At 44.3% G+C, this 16,702-nt stretch overlaps 1 protein-coding gene across 1 annotated transcript in view; it reads right to left on the reverse strand.

Moving 5' to 3' along the window:
* The window catches only part of GNG12 (G protein subunit gamma 12), a 105,868-nt gene that overhangs the window by 64,699 nt on the left and 24,467 nt on the right, over positions 1-16,702 (reverse strand). Inside the window, exon 2 of the mRNA XM_007089813.3 lies at positions 12,554-12,606. The gene's annotated coding sequence lies outside the window, so the exon portion shown is untranslated. The remainder of the gene's footprint in view (positions 1-12,553; positions 12,607-16,702) is intronic.

The following is a 16,702-nucleotide window of genomic DNA, read 5'->3' on the forward strand; positions in this document are numbered from 1 at the left end:
GCTGCAGCCGTAGGCAAGGAGGGTAAGTATTCACAAAGAAAAGAAACCAGCCTGTGCTGTGGACTGAGACGGGGCCAGCAGGAATTCCCGCTCCCCAGGATCACTACCTGCTCTGAGCTTCATCAGAGTGTGTCAAGAGGCCAGACACAAGAGCAATCTCCCAGGAACTTATCCTGGGGGAAATATACCCCCCCCGCCCCCCCCAGTAATGCCTACTTAGCACTTAGGACAGTTGGTTTCCATACATTGGGTGCAAAAAGCAAACAGATGGTACAGTGAAAAAATGGTTTTCTGGGGCAACTGGGTGGCTCAGTCAGTGAAGCATCCAACTTCAGCTCAGGTCATGGTCTCATGGTTTGTGCGTTTGAGCCCTGTGTGGGGCTCTGTGCTGACAGCTCAGAGCCTGGAGGCTGCTTTGGATTCTGTGTTTCCCTTTCTCTGTGTACCTCCCTCATTCACGTGCTCTGTCTCTCTCAAAAATAAATAAACATTAAAAAAATGATTTTCTTATATAAAAATTGCACAAGATGAAATATTATACACAATAAATACACATATGATCAATAATCATTAGAAACCTCTGTCAAATGTTGAAAAAAAAGGTTGACAATAATAACCTACAAGGTATGTGTACACTCTTCCCTTTCCCATCCTTCTTTTAAGGACACACAGCCCCAAGTAGGCAATGAATCTGATGTAGAAGTAACAAACACCCTCTTAACAATGCCATGCCCTCAAATACTGAAGTGTGTCTCAGGATTCCTGAGAGCAGGGAAAGGAAAAACAATAACTATTAAACTATTAGTACCATTACTAATAAAAATACTGTGATTGTATCCTCCACTTGGGGGATGAAAATCTAGAACAATAGAGATGATAAACATTCACCCGGGGACATGAACTACCACTTGGTGAACAAAAGATAGTAGATGAGATTTTTATTATGAAGGCTCTAATTATAGAAGACACAACAGAAGCTAAATAATTGGGTCAGATCTGGTAATTAAAAGCAGTTGAGTAATTAACAAAGAATTAGTAAAAGCGTCAGGACAAAATCATCTCTTAACAAAAGCTGAAATACATGGGAAGGTTTTTATATTTTGGCTATTACCCTTCTGTTTTGCATTTTGGTTTTAAAAATATACTAAAAGTATAGGAAGTAGTAGGGAAGTAAGTCTTACTTTGTTAGCCTAATTGTGACTGAAAGCTACTTTCTGGCAGGTGCTAGTAGCAAGTGTAAGTGAACTGAGGCAAGTAATTTATTAAAAAAAATTTTTTTTATTTTTTTAAAAAAATTTTTTTTTTCCAACGTTTTTTATTTATTTTTGGGACAGAGAGAGACAGAGCATGAACGGGGGAGGGGCAGAGAGAGAGGGAGACACAGAATCGGAAACAGGCTCCAGGCTCCGAGCCATCAGCCCAGAGCCTGACGCGGGGCTCGAACTCAGCCCAGAGCCTGACGCGGGGCTCGAACTCACGGACCGCGAGATCGTGACCTGGCTGAAGTCGGACGCTCAACCGACTGCGCCACCCAGGCGCCCCCAAAAAAATTTTTTTTAATGTTTATTTTTGAGACAGAGACAGAGCATGAACGGGGGAGGGGCAGAGAGAGGGAGACACAGAATCGGAAGCAGGCTCCAGGCTCTGAGCTGTCAGCACAGAGTCTGACGCGGGGCTCAAACTCACGGACCGCGAGATCATGACCTGAGCTGAAGTCGGACACTTAACCGACTGAGCCACCCAGGCGCCCCACAGGCAAGTAATTTAAACCAGCAGGACTAACTCAAAAGATTCCAATGTAGGCAATGGTGAGCTGCAGTTTCTAAGTTAGGATCACTAATATGTATCTAGTTGGTTGTTGAAAATTTCTATTTTCTGGTTGTTTTTGTCTCTACCACAACTTCAAGGGATAAAAGGAGGCTCAATCCTTAGCATTGGTCACGAGACCTGGCCAAAAAAAAAAAAAAAAAAAAAGTGCCCACTGTAGTTTAATAGGTGTGAGCCGTAAACCTGGTAACATTTTAACTATTTTACTCTTTATAGATACAAAACAAGTATTTGAACCTAGGTTTAGAATAATTGTTTGAAGGCAGAAGAAAAGAACAACCAAAAAAACCCCAAAAAGTTTTACAGACCAGGCCCCTTTCCCTATCCTGACTCATCACAGGCTGACAATTTCTTTCCAGACTATCTGTCAGAACAATAAGGATGCCTTAGATGGCTCGTTTTATGCAATTCTCCAATTCTCCTCCAGGGGGCGAAGTTGGCCAGCATTTCACTGAAACAAGGAAATTCCTTTCAAACGGGATTTTTTTGCAAAGCGCTAGGAAGATATTCAAGTACAAAATGGGCCTTTTCCCCTCCTCCTGCTTCTTGTCAATACATTTAATTCTCACTGATTAACAAGCACTCCAGCCCTTTTGTGCAATGAGGGAAGGGACATGATTAAGGCAGTGAGCAGGAACACTTTATCAGCATAGTGCTGTAGGTTGGCAGGTCTACTCTCCTAAAACTTGAGATCAGGGTTATGGTTTTGCCAAAGCTGATACAGTTTCAAGGATATTCCTTTTTTTTTTTTTTTAGGAGAATTTTCCACTGCGCCTCACACAGGGTTCCCTTTGCAGGGCCTCCTTCTGTGCAACCACAAAGCCACTGGAGGCCTGAGAGCACCCGCCCTGCTTTCCTGGAGGAATGGTGGGACCTTGCCACCTCCTGAGGGTGTCTGGTGGCCAGGAAGGAGCCCAGACAGCAATTCCTCACTGGCCTTCCTTCCCTTCACAGAAAGGGTTATGTGCTCCCAGTGGGAACTCAGATAAAGCCACAGAAGAGGTCTCACACAGGGCATAACCTGTTCTCAAAGTTGAAGCAAACTGTAGGTTTAGTCTCTTGGTGATGGCATAACAGGGCAGAAGGAAAGACCCTGAGTGTGTGCCAGTTCTCCCTGGCCTAGGAACAGATCTAGTTTTTGTGGACCCTGAGCCTTATTCGATTTGGGGGCCCCTTTACCAGAAGAATATAAAATTAGGAATGGCACATTAGCTATAGGATCTCAGAAGGGGTCCCCAGTGGTGAAAGACCCTGAAACTCAGGCATCATAACTGTCATTAGCTCTGTGGCCAGCACTGCTGGCTGAGGAGTGACTGTGTCGGCAAGAGGCTCCTGCAAGCCTTGTCCACAAAATGGCAATGGGTGATTTCTGTACGGTCACATGGCTCAGTTCCCACCTCAGGGAGTGGACTAAGAGGCTGGGAAAGAGAGTGCGAGGTGGTCAGCGGCCAAAAGTGTCCCCATAGGTTCTGCTCCTTCTTCACCCTGCCCCAGGCACATCGCAGGTGCTCAATAAACGCCTCCCAACCAAACAACAGAAGTGGCCCCACTGCTTCCCCACCTACCCGTCCCACCCTGAAGGCTGTACTGCCTCCCCTTTTCTCTAGCTCACCAGCCAGGTTTTAAGCTTCTAGGTAAAGGAAGTACTCCTGAACAGTCTATCTGCGGAGGTGGGTAAGTCAAACCCAACATAAGAGCGGGTTTCTGCTTCCCTGGGCAATTCATTCACCAAAGATGTACAGGCATGAGTTACCTAAACTTCAAAATCAGTCCAACAAATCATGATGCCGCTTCATTCTATACAAACCCTGTACTTGGCACAGCATGGGCACCTGGTAAGATGCAAGGAGTCTGGAGCTCTACTGGCTCCGGAGTGCCCACAGCCCCAGGGGGATCCTAGGAAGGAAGTGTTCCCCGTGATTCCTGTTAGAGGGAACGAACCTCCTTAATCAGGAATCCAAGCTCCACCACTGGCCAGCTTTCCAACCCTGCCTGACCAAGCCTCTGCCCTTGTTTTGGGTCATCCCGTTGGCTCAGACCCTGCCTTCTCCCCCTCCTCCTGATGGGAAGGTCAGGTCTCATTTTGAGACCTCCTTGGGCTCCACAAAGGTTCCAACTATGCCAGTCCTATTGACAACAGAAAAGAAACTGATGTGAATTTAAAGCACCTAGCCAAATATAGCTATGTTTGCATATTTTCACAGTCCCTGTAAAAATAATCTATAAACTTCTCCCAATCTAGTGGCAAAATCACTTATTCAAATCTTAACAAGGAAATGAGAGGAGGTCTAAAGATATGACAAGTTGTTTAGTTAATGTAGCTTGCTTTTGTATATGCTACAGCCTGGTATTTATAAGCAAACCTGCTCCTAAATGTTCTTGTTCTTTCTTGAATAAAACAGTGAGAACTTCTTACGTATAAAAGTGTCTCCATGAAGCCATTTATCACAAGGAAAAAGAAATGTTCTGCAAAATAAAGGTAGTATCGTGATGTGAAGATAGTGGCCACCATTATTTGGGTGCTTACTGTGTACTAAACATTTCACGTGGATTATTTCACTTAATTCTCTCAATAACCCTGTGCAGTGTTATCCTCATTGTACTGATGCAGAAGTTGAGGCTTCAAGAGTAAGTGACTTGCCTGAGGTCGCACGGTGCCCAAGGTATTTAGTGGTGGATTTGAGGTTGGACAGGTTGAGCTTTATTTTTAGCCCTTGAGGCATGCTGCCTGTGCAACCAAAAAAAGTCACTTTGTACACGACAAAGAACTAATGAGATTTGCAAGCTACTTTTTCAAAGCAGGTGGTCGCACACATTTTGATTTTTTCTCAAAATCCTATTTGATCCAAAAAAGAAAAAACTGCTGGAGAATTGGGCTTCTTCTTTCAAGGCTATAAGGATTTTTAAGAAATCATTGCAACAGTCAAAAGCAAATAATGGTTAACACCTACCATTTATTGAACATATACTATGTGACAGGCCGCTGTGCTGAATTCATTATATGCAATGCTTTCCTCAATGCAGCTACCTCATGAGGCAACTGGCATTATCCTCATTTAGCAAATGAGGAAACTGAGGCTCAGAGACCTTGCCCAAAGTATCTCAAAAGCTAAGGAAAGGTCTGGACTCTGATCTACCTGTCTACACAATACACCTCCCTGCTGTAAAATGCACACAAATAAAAAGAATGTTTTAGTTGACAGCCTGTTAGCTATTTCATACATCTAGATATGTGAATGGCCAAATGGAAAGTGCTGTATCCTTGGAGGCCAAGAGAAGACAACAGGTGAGAAGCGGTCGGGGGGTTCAGTTCTGCCCTGTCAGCCTCTGTCTCCAACATCACCTGGGGTTTGAAGGAGGACACAGAGCAGGGGATGGAGGAGAAGGGAGCTAGATCCTACCGTCTTTATAAACAGCCAGAAAAACTAACAGGAGGGCATAAGGCAGGTTCACATCTGGATACACGTTGAGTCTTGCTGGGGGAACCAGTCCAATGATGGAATTGCCCAAAATGCACTTAATACATTCTTAGGCCATCATCCCCAAAGCGACTCCACCTCTGACTCGAGTGTCCTGCTAGCATGTGTCACTTGCTCATCTGACACTCTGCCTTTACCAGGAGGTGGGGGACCTAAACACAGAGTGACCTACCTACCATCACAGTGGCCCAACTTGCACATGACAAAAGAGGGCACCTTGCCAGAGAGGCCAGGTTCACAATGCTGGGGCTGGAGAAGGCAGAAAAATCTGCTGACTCCAAAGGATGCTGAAGCATAAAAGAAAAACTGCAAAAAACAAAACAAACAAACAAACAAACAAAACAGGGGGAAGGGGTGGTCTTTGCAGGACAGTAGGGCATATTCTGTAGTCTTGATTTTTCAGGGTTCATAAACTATGGACGGAGCCTTGATTAGAAATCCCCATAAAGCATGGCCCCCATCAGCCCTCAGAACAAGAAAAACTATGTTAGGGTCATGAGCATGGGAGACGGTGATTGAGCATGGAGTTTCTAAATACTAGCTTTCTCTTGCGGTTATAACAAGTGCACTTTGGTGTGATGGTAAGGAAAACCTTCCCGGAGACAAGGTCAAAGGCTTCCCTGTGGTCTTAGAGGCAGGGTGCTGGTAAAAGCCTGGCTGCCATTGGAATCTCTGCTGCCCAGGCCGATTTCTTCAAACTGGGAGTCACACACACACTTCTGATACCCATTAAAGGGAATGTAGCTGGGAGCTGGGCCTGGCTTTGTGGGAGCAGCATCCTTCCAGCAACTTCACGTTATCTGAAAATTGGAAGAAGACATTTGGGAGAAGAGGAGGAGGTGGGGGGCTCCCCATGCTCGCTCAAGTTTCAAGAACAGGACGGAGAGTCGCTTTTAGGGGCGCTGAAGAGGAGTTCCTTGCAGTAGCCAGGGGTTAACAGTTAATCTAACAAGATGCTAAAGTGGAAGTTTCCACTCCAGCATCAAGATTCAACAGATGGGAAATTCCAAAGCAAGGGGCCAGACCATTATGTGGAAATTTCTAAGAAGCTGACTTAGCTGGCTCAAAGATCCATGAGGAGGATATATAAACAGGTTCAGGGCAGTGGAAAGGGATGAGGATTTTGTGAGGCAGATTCCTTGGAAATTCTCTGATTCCCACCCTCCCCAAGATGGCTTGGGTGGAGGGAGCTGGCCTTTCATTTCAAGCCTAGAGAAAAGGGTTTCAAAGGCAATGTCTGGAAGGCTTGATATGGGTCTCCTAGAGTGTGGGGACTGGTATGTGACTTCTGCCTGAGGAACCAAAATATGAGGGGGTTACTAAGGAGGCCTAAGGTGGGAGAATAGAAGGTTGTGTCAGGGAAAGTGACTGCTCACCCCCTACCTCTGGGGGGTTGAAGGAGTATGAACTCTGGGCTCCAGGAATGCCAGCTTCGGTCTCCTTAAAACAGGTTCTACCCAACGGCCTTCATTCAGCCTGATGGTGAGAGGATCCCAAAGACAGAACGTGAATGGAAACCAGAAGCTGCTGGCTGATGGTCACAGCCAGCAGAAGGAGACATACTGCCTGAGTGCTGGAAAGTTCCAGCAGGGGGGCCTTGAGAAAGCCACGGAAGCAGCCAGGAGAGAAAGAGTCCATTTATCCATCAGCCAGGCTCAGAGGACCCAGTACCAGGCGTGACAATGGCAGTCAGGTAAGAATCTTCCTCTCTTCCTCCCTCTCTCCCTACTTCACCTGGGGAAGCCTGAAGTGGTGGGCAGCTGGGGAGACCCATACTGGCAAGATGGCGGGGGAGGGGTGAGTCTTCTCTTGAGTGAATACTGACTGCTGATTGACCACACATTGAGCGTTTCCAATTTCCAAAGCAAATGTGCATGTGTGGTATGTGTGTGTGTTACTTACGGGGGCCATAGGACTTTTTATTGCCAAAGAAAAACCAGAGAAGTCATAGGCTTAAGTTTTTAAAATAAAATGGAGAAAAGACACACCTCACTGAATAAACAGACAATATAGCCATGTCTTAATTAGGTCTCGGATGCCACGTGTGGAATGTCTAATTACAGCTAACCTTTGCTAAGAACAGACTATGTGCCAGGCACGAGACCAAGGACTTTACAGGTATTACCTCATTCAGTCCCCCTAACAACTCCAAGAGGCAAGTGTTATTATCCCCTTTGACCACTAAGGAACCTGTGGTTCAGAGAGGTTGGGTGACTTTCCTAGGGTCACACAGGTTGGTAAGCAAAGTAGTAGCCTGGACTCAACCTCAAGTCTGACATCTAATCCTGAACCTTTTTTATCCTTGCAGATGAGTGGTTTTCAGCAGACAGTGGTGACTGAAGTAGGGCAGGAACTTGGGTCCTGCCCACCCTTCCCTCTTGGGAGTCCCTAAGCTAGATAACCAAAGAGCAGAGCTTGTAACCCCTGAATTGCATGATCTTAGTGGCCTCTTCCAACTCTGGGATTCTATGATTCTGTCATCTGTGGGGAGAAAGGTAGAGAGAGGTGGACCCACAGCAGCAGATACAGGGAAGACAGAAAAGATGGAGTTTCTATTCTGTATTCTCACAGTGGCAGAGAGAAGGAGCTGGTTCTTGTACGTGTTACTATAGACCTGAGGTTTGCGGAATTATAGTCATGTGTATAAATAACTAGTTCAGATAATGCACATAAAGCACGTAGCACAGAACCTGGCACCAGAGTAAGCATTTAGGTAAATGGCAGCTATGGTTGTAAAAAGTTTACATATATGCCTAAAGACCTCAACATGCAATTTAATGCAACATACTCAGCCACTGACATCACTGTGTCTGTTCCATAGGGAACTATGTTTATCATGGACACTAAACTTTATTAGCTGAGCCAAGACAAGAAATGGATGCATAAGATTAAGCTAGCCAAATATAAAACAATTTAAGTACGTGTGAAGCAATGGCTCTTAAACGGTAGGGGCCATGGAATCCTAAGAGAAAACAATGGAAGCATAATCCCTTTTTCCAGTAAAAAAGTACATACACACAATTTTGCAAATAATTATAGAAGCTCATTCATTTTTTTCATTCAATGGGTTACAGGTCTACTGAAGCCTATTTACTGTGTCCAGGTTAATAATCACTCCTATAGATTCTGGGGATGCGGTAGGAGATCCTCAAGCCCAAAGCTGCCTATCCGACCCCACAGTGGGGTCACCCATCCTTGACCTCTCCATATGCTGTTACTAGTCTTGATCATGATACCAAACCTGGAATAGATAGCCGATGAAAGTGAAGCTGAATCTAATTTTAAACCTTTCCAGTTTAGTGGACACCCCTCCCCGCGCCCCCATTAAGAATTTCTAAATCAGTGGACTCTGGTACCTAAAAATTTTATCTGCTTGGCACTCCCTTCCTTCCTTCCTTCCTTCTACTGGTAACGAAATTCTTCCTTTTTTCATAGGGATTGCATTCCATGAAATGGGATTCACCCTCTCTCAAGGGCCACAGAAACAAACCTTGCCCAAATAGATACTGCTATTGTCTTCTGTGTGCTTCTAACCAAGTTGATTCAGGCAAAGAATCCAAACTGGGCCCGTTAAGATCCCTCCTTGGTCCTATTGCTAGAAAAATGGGAAAAGAAGCAACCCCTTTTCACTGAGATCCATAGCTGTGAGGATGATGGAAATGTAACATTGATGGCCACCTCTGGCACATGGTGAGGGAAGAGCTTGCCTGTGAATGAAGTTGACAGAGTTGAGCAGAGCCAAAAAATGGAGAGAGTGAAAGATAATGGCCTAATGATACCTTTTGAACCCCTGGACACAGCTATACCAGAAGCCCATTCCAATACAGACATCTTAATCATGTAAGTCAAGAAACTAGTGGGGCTCCTGGGTGGCTCAGTCAGTTAAGTGTCCGACTTCGGCTCAGGTCATGATCTCACAGCTCGTGAGTTCGAGCCCCACGTCAGGCTCTGTGCTGACAGCTCAGAGCCTGGAGCCTCCTTCGGATTCTGTGTCTCCCTCTCTCTCCTCTGCTCATGCTCTCTGTCTCTGTCTCAAAAATAAATAAACATTAAAAAAAAATTAAAAAAAAAGAAACTAGTTTCAGTTGGATTTCTGTTACTTGCAAACAAAACAATTATAATAACAATAATAATAAAAATATTTATTATTTGTAAAACAAATTGGATGGTGAATGGAAGACAGTTTTACAAATGCTGCCTGTTGTGGTAGCTGTTTGGGGAAGCTCTAGGTGAGCAGGCTGAGAAGGTGGTGGCCTTGGACCAGGAAGAGCCCTGCGCCAAACTGTCAGCAGATGACTTGGTCCTCCTCCCCCTCTTCCGGCCCTCGTGCAGACCTCCCACCACTCCATCCTTCCTTGGGCAGCTGGGCGCCCTCTGGCCCTTTCCTGTGCCTCCCACTAATGGTTGCTCTACCTTTCCCATCTCCTCTCATCCAATCAAAGCAGTTCACACTTCTACAGGACCTTTTACTTGACACTGACAGGCTGTCCATGGTTGACAGCAGTATTTCTTCTTTCAGGGATGAGCACATTTTAACTGGGTATTTTGAAGAGGACAAAAAACCCAAAGGGCTCATTCACTAATCGTGGAATAGGCCCTAATGATGGTACAGATGCAACTCAACAGGGGGCTCTTCTCGTAAATCTCAAATAATTCCATGTAAAGCAGTTAGCAGTGCCTGGCTCACACAGTCAGCACTCAAAAAAAAAAAAAAAAAAAAAAAAAAAAAAAAAAAAAAAAAAAAAAAAAAAGAAAAGAAAAGAAAACCCCAGTACACACTAATATGACTTATTGCTGCTGTTATTATGTATCCTCCCATGACTACCACGCAACTACTCACTGCCTATTCCTCCATCACTACCACGACCACCCCTACCACGAAGGTAACTTCCCCTTTCTTAACCTTGGCTAGCCTCAGATCCATAACCAGTTAATGCACTTTAATTATTTTTTATGGTTTATAAAACACTTGCACATACATCCTCCTTTTAGATCTCCTGGCAGGCCTCAAGTTAAACATCATTCCCATTTTACAGAGGGAGAAACTGAAGCTCAACGAGGTTGAGTTCATAAGGTCCCACAGCCAGCAGCAGAAGAGTCAGGGCTCAGACCCAGGTCTCATATAAATTTCTTATTCTTTCCATAACAAGTGGTTGCCAACTTGTGCACAGCAATCACATGCGAATCATCTGAGCACTTTAAGATTCTGGGAGTCTACCCCAGACCTAATGAATGGGGAGGGCGCAGGGGAAGGGACCGCGTGCTTGTGTTTTAACAGGTGTCACATGTGATCCTGATGAGCTGCTGACAGACAACCAACTGTAGTGTCCATGCTGCCTCCTGCTATATATACTAAGTACCTATACTAAGGTATACCTGCTATGTTAGGACTAAGTACCTGCTATACTCTCAGTATACACCTCTGTGGTGCAAGGAAAGTGTAGGTAGCCGTCTGCTCTCTAAAGTCCGTTTTCTACCACTGTATAACAGTTATCTCACGGCAATCATGTCTAGATTTAAAGACATCACTGACAAAGCAATGGAAGAAGGAAGACTAGCCAAGGTGAAGGGAGTGAAACACAGAGCACAGGGTTTGGCTTTGAAATAGTTCAGGGCAGGGCAGATTCCAGATGGCAGGAATAGGCGGGGAGGCCATATTGTGGAGAAGGGAATATTCCAGTGGGACCTTCAGAATGGGAAGGGTTTCCAAGTGGAGAAGGGGTGAGCAGCATGAAGTATCCTCCAGAGAAATGGTAATGGGACCAGCATGGCTGGAATAAAGGAAATAGTGAGAGGCGAGCAGGAAAGGATGTAGCCAGGTGATGGATATGGAGAAGCCAGAGAGAGGAGTCGAGGCTGGTGCTGTGGGTGACCTGGGGCACCGACAGTTTCTGAGCAAAGCAGGGACAGCCTGAAAGATGAGCCAAAGGATGACCAGTGCGGCAGTGTAGAGTGGAGGGAAGGTCAGAGAGTGGGCAGTCCGACACTGGCAAGAACACCTCGAAACCTGCTGAACTGAGAGCCAGCTGGCAGTGCCAGGGCCTGTCAAGCAGAATGGGGACAGAGGATGGCAGGCTATGGGACAGGCATGGATCGGAGTCCTCATTCCATGCCCTTCTCTTTCCCTGTGACTCAGAAGCCCTGTATGGCAGGACTATAAAAATGGCCACAATCCTTCCCCTCTCTTTATCCATGCTGCCTGAAGTACAGTTCTGTAGCTCCTGTACTAGGGGGTAGACTCTGGAGCCTCGTGATTCCAGGCCAGCCATACAGCTCACTTTGGCCGAAAGAATGTGATGGAAACAACGCTGTGCCACAGCTGAGCCTCAGCCTCAAGACGTTCCCACTTTGTCTCAGTACCCTGATCAACCCCATGCGAACATGCTCAGGGTAGCCTGGAGGATGGTGAGACACATGCCTTAGCCATCGTGGACCTGTAGCTGACTTCAGACAGGAGTGGTCCCACCGGAAACCAGAAGAATCACACAGCAAAGCCCAGCCCAAACTGCCAACCCACAACATTGCAGGATAATGAAACGATTGTTATTTGGGAGTCAGGAAATTTCGGCTCGAATTTCTGGCAGTATATTTTGGAGTGGTTTCTTACGCAGCAAAAGCTAACTGCTACGCACTGCAAATAAGAATATCACCACAGTATTAGGGAGTCAGGCCACATGAAGCCCCAGAAGATTTTTCACTTAAAAAGTATATTATTTGCCTAACTCTAAAGTCAGTTTTCTACCAATGCATAACTATTCTCTCACAACAATCACATTTAGGTTCAAAGAGAGGAGAAGAAACCTCCAGCAGTAAGAAAGCTAATACGTTGTAGCTGTAAGCCAATTTTCATTACAACACACTGCAAGGGACTGTCTGAATTCCTTGGCTGAAATAACACTTTGTTGTTTTGGATACTGCTTAAAACAAGCAGACCATCAACAAGGGCCTGGAAATAGTTTCATTACCAAAAAAAAAAAAAAAAGAAAAAAGAAAATTTAACAGTATTTGGCATATAATCATAGATCTTTTCCCTGACCATGTTCTTAGCAAAGGAATGTGGATTGATCTACTTTTTTTTAAGGCATGGAAACATCTTAAATCCTTTCAGAGAGGAAATTTTAAAAAGTGTGAATAAATAGACATCTAATCATAGTCCTGGTAGGGATGTATCTAACTTAGAAGTGTGAATATCATTTCAAAAATAATGTCAAACAGTCACATTGTTTTAAAAATGAAAGAGAACTCACCAGAAAGACTTCCTGTGGCCCACCGTTTTCAGGTTGGAAGTGGTGGAATGAATCTGAAATAGAATTAAGCAAACATTCCATAAGTAAATCACACTTGCAAAGGGTGTGCTTTCAGTCCCAAGTGACCGCCATGATGTTGAGTATTTATTCTTTTAGTTAAAGATTAGCAAAGCTTTTTCTGGCTCCTGATGGAAGAGGGAGAGTTTTTTGCCTACATATTTCAACTTCCTGAATAGAGAGCCTTCTCTCTTCTACTTCAGGGAGCGCTGAAAGTCTGAAGCCAGTATAACTATAAATGGTAGTGTTTTCATCCAAACCCCTCCAAGTCAGCAGAAGCCTCTTTGGTTGTTGCTCTTGCCTTGGTCCCTCAACCCCTTCTGCTAGGACCAAGCCACAGCTCCCTGCATGGAACCAATTAAAAAATGGACAGTCCAGCACAACCTCCAGGACTATAGGGAAGAGTGTACAAGGCTTCCCAATAGATCACAAATAAGCACAAATTTTTGTTTTATTGATAAGGATGAGCCCAAGGCAGTCCTGCTCAACAGAAATAGAACATGAGCTATATATATATAATTTTCTATTTTCTAGTAGTTACACTAAACAGGCAAAAAGAAATGGATGAAATTTTAATGATATGTGTAACTGAATTTATTCAGAATATTATCATTTCACCATGTAACCAATAGAAAAATTACTAATGAGACATGTCACATTCTTTTTGTCACACTAAATCTTTAAGACCCAGCACGTCACAATGCAGACTAACCACATTTCAAGTAGTCAACAGCCACAATGGCAAGTAACCACATCAGACACAGAGGGAATCCACTTTTGGCCTTCAGGTTCTGGTAAATCAAGTCAAATGCATGAAGAGATTTTATTCATCTATTTTTCTCCTCTTAGTAATCCATCATCACCCCATTTGTGATGTCATTTTACTGGAAATAATCACGTAATAATAGCAAATATTTATATAGCACTTAACTATGTGCCAGGAACTGTTCTTGGCATCTGACTTCAATTAACACTCACAATAACCTTATGAGATAAGCATATTATCATTCCCATTTTGTAATAAGGAAACTGAGACGTGGAGAGGTTAAGTAACATACTCAAGGTTATACGTTGGTGACAGAGCTGGGATCGTAATCCATGTAGAGGTCTGCCTCCAGATCCCATGTCCTTTAGCCACTAGACTCTCACCTAAACGTGAATGGCTCAAGATAAGATAATTACTTTCAGTTTTAGTTATAACCACCAAGTGATCCAAGGCTGCTGTCACGATACATGGTCAGATAATAGCAGTGACGGCAGATGGAGGAGTTACGGGATGTGCTAGCGAATTAAAATAAAAACAACATGCAGGAGGAGCAGAATCACCACAAGCAGGCCTGGGTCTGACCGGGATGCAGCAGGAGGTGAATGGTGTCGGGGTTGGGGGGGTAGGTGTCGGTCTTTCGAAAATTTTGTCTTCACAATTTTTCTGAGGGAAGGGTCTATCACTTCCATCAGATTCTCGAAGGGGTCTATAAGATAGGCACCTCTATATCCGTCCTAGCTGGGTGGAGAGGAAGACCAGAAGAATCAGGTAGAAAGGAATTCAGAAAACATACCCTTTTAAATTGATTAATCCGTGGTCCCCAAAGAAGTCACACCTAGTGAGAAAAATAAGATCCACACGTGTGAACTCCACGCCCATATAGTAGGAAAGGAGGTTGGTCAGGGACACTGTTCAGAATCAGCAGGCCTTGGACTGAGGCCACTGTGGCATGCTGAGCCCCGAACCTGCTGAAAGTCCTTCAGTGGCTTCCTCTAGGTTGTAGGAGCAAATCCAAGTTCCTTAGCCCAGGCTCAAAAGCTGCAGTGGTCTCATGCCTGACCTCTTCCCGGGCACTCAGATATTTTGTCTTTTAGCTACACAGACCTATTTACAGGTCCCTACATGCCACACACTCACCCCTCTGTGCCTTTGCAGATTCTGTTCTTTCTGTCAAACACATCCTTTCCCTATCGTATTAGCCTACCTGTAGGCATCAGTTCCAAAGTCATCTCCTCTGGGAAGCCTTTGTGAACTCCTTTGGCTGCCACAGGGACAGCTTTCTCTCTCTGCAGTAACAGTAGTATTCATTCAATTCAGTTGAGAATTATGTACCACTACGGATAATAAAAAAACTGGTATTTATGGAGTCATGTGCCAGGCACTGTTCCAAGTGCTTTGCATGTTCCTCTAATCTACTCAGTAACCATACAGGGTAGGTCCTTTTATTACTCCATTTAGCAGGTGAGCAAACTGAGGCATAGAAGTCAGCAGCCTAAAGTTATCCAGCTTGTAAGTGCAAGAGCCAGAGTGTGAATAAAAACACACTGGGATAAAAAGTCTCCAAATATGTTCTTTAGCAAAGCAAGCTTTCACTTCATCTTTTAAATCCAGCCAGTGCTGAGGGGATATGTTTTAAATCCAGCCTATGCTTGTTCACTATGAGAGGGAACAGACACAACTCAGAGCTTGGCCAACTCGATCATACCTCCAATGAGATCATCAGCTTCCCTCAACTTTGCACGTGGATCTAAGTAATAACATGCCCTCTGAAAGCCTTGGCTTACCATTATAAAGGAATGACAGAAAAGACCCTTTCCTTTAAAAGATGCAACATTCGGGGCGCCTGGGTGGCTCAGTTGGTTAAGCATCCAACTTCATTCAGCTCAGGTCATGATCTCGAGGTTCATGAGCTCGAGCCCCACATGTCAGGCTGTGAGCTGACAGTGGGGGGTCTGCTTGGATTCTCTCTCTCCTTCTCTCTCTGCCCTCCCTGCCCCCCCCCCCACTTTTGCTTGCTCTCTCAAAAATTTTTTTAATAAAAGCAATATTCAAGTTAAAAAAGTACACAAAGCCCTATTTTTTTTTTTTTGGATTTACTTGGCTTCAAATAACTCAGTGAGTATATTCCAAATATTTTTAAAATAAAAGTCTGTTGAAAATCTCCTTTTGTTGTCCAGTCATGGCTTTGTCATTCTTTACCCTTCAGTTCCACAGTATGTTTCTTTCCAGCACTATCTAAACTCTCCTTGGATGGATATAAAAAGTGACCTTGTAGGAGGACACTCTCCCCTTTCTCTACCAGTGGCAAAGACAAGAGTTTCAAGATCTGGGACATACACAGACTTCTAGGGAGAGAAAGAGCTCTCTGTAGCTCACGTCAGAGATTGCATCAGGACATTGGCCCAGCCTACCACTCGCCAATAAATGCAATTAGCCATCACAGCCCCTCTTCCCACTGCATCCAGAATGTAAAAGAAACCACCAACTTCCCATGTATATGGACGTCAACATTATCTCAGTTATTAACAATAAAATTATAATAACCAATTGTGTTTTGACTCTTCCTACCTCATCTCCTTCTACAATAAACATTAATCTAATTGTTATTGAGACGTTTACTGAATGCAAAGTATGTGCCAGGCATGGTTGTACCTGCTGGAGATATAGCAGTAAATGAGGTAAACAAGGCTCCTGATATAGGGGCCCTCCCACTGTAATGGAACACAGAAAATAAACAAGTACACAAAGAAGTAAGTAAGATAACTTCAAATAGTGACAAGTTCTACAAATTTTTCCATGTAAGCATGGAGTGATGTGACCTACTGAAGAATTTAACAATGTCTCTCTGGCAGCTGCATGGAGGAGTCTGGAAGAGGCAACAGTGGATGGATGGATCAGTGGTGACCAGTATGAGGCCATTCAATTGTTTAAGTGAGAAATGATGGTACCTTGGGCACAGGATGGTAGCAGTTGAGATGGAGATAAGTGAATGGATTCAGGATAGGTTCTGGAAGTAAAACAATTAAGACCTGCTGCTGAAGTGGTTGTGGGAAAGGAGAGAGAGGAACAGGTCTAGAGGACACCTAGGTTTTGGCTCAAGCAACTGGGTCAGTGGTGTCTTCTTTAGGGGAGAAACAGGTTGTGCGAGGAAAATCAAGAGTTCTAATTTGAAACAAAAAAAAAAAAAAAAAAGAATTGATTTGATCGACCTTGTTAACTTTGAGCTACCCAAGTGGAGATGTCAAGAAAGCATCAAGAAGTCTTGAACTATTGCTGTCCACTACAATAGCTGCTAGCACATGTGGGAATTTAAACAATTAAAGACT

The sequence above is a fragment of the Panthera tigris genome, chromosome C1, assembly GCF_018350195.1.
Source record: "Panthera tigris isolate Pti1 chromosome C1, P.tigris_Pti1_mat1.1, whole genome shotgun sequence".
NCBI classification, from domain to species: domain Eukaryota; kingdom Metazoa; phylum Chordata; class Mammalia; order Carnivora; family Felidae; genus Panthera; species Panthera tigris.